This window comes from Morone saxatilis, unplaced genomic scaffold (assembly GCF_004916995.1).
Source record: "Morone saxatilis isolate NCDOM2014 unplaced genomic scaffold, NCSU_SB_2.0 Contig21, whole genome shotgun sequence".
NCBI lineage: Eukaryota > Metazoa > Chordata > Actinopteri > Moronidae > Morone > Morone saxatilis.
This window is the reverse complement of record NW_023339774.1, coordinates 3425162-3425446: the sequence shown is the minus strand read 5'-3', so window position 1 is coordinate 3425446 and position 285 is coordinate 3425162. Positions and strand designations below refer to the sequence as shown.

At 44.6% G+C, this 285-nt stretch overlaps 1 pseudogene; it reads left to right on the top strand.

The window, feature by feature from the left end:
• The window catches only part of LOC118332422, a 2749-nt pseudogene that overhangs the window by 2252 nt on the left and 212 nt on the right, over window positions 1-285 (top strand).

Sequence of the window (285 nt, the reverse complement as noted above, 5' to 3'; positions counted from 1 at the left end):
CTGGATCCAAACACAGCAAACACACGGCTGGTATTGTCTGAAGGGAACAGAAAAGCAACCTCAGTGAGAGAAGAACAGCCTTGTTCAAGTCACTCATTCAGATTCCTGGACAAGTCTCAGGTTCTGAGCAGAAAGAGTCTGAACGGACGGCATTACTGGGAAGTGCAGTGGAGTGGATTAGGAGTCTCGATAGCAGTTGCACAAAAGGATATTGCCAGAACAGGAGATAAAAGTATGTTTGGAAACAATGACAAGTCTTGGGTATTAGAGTGTTTACACAAAGGT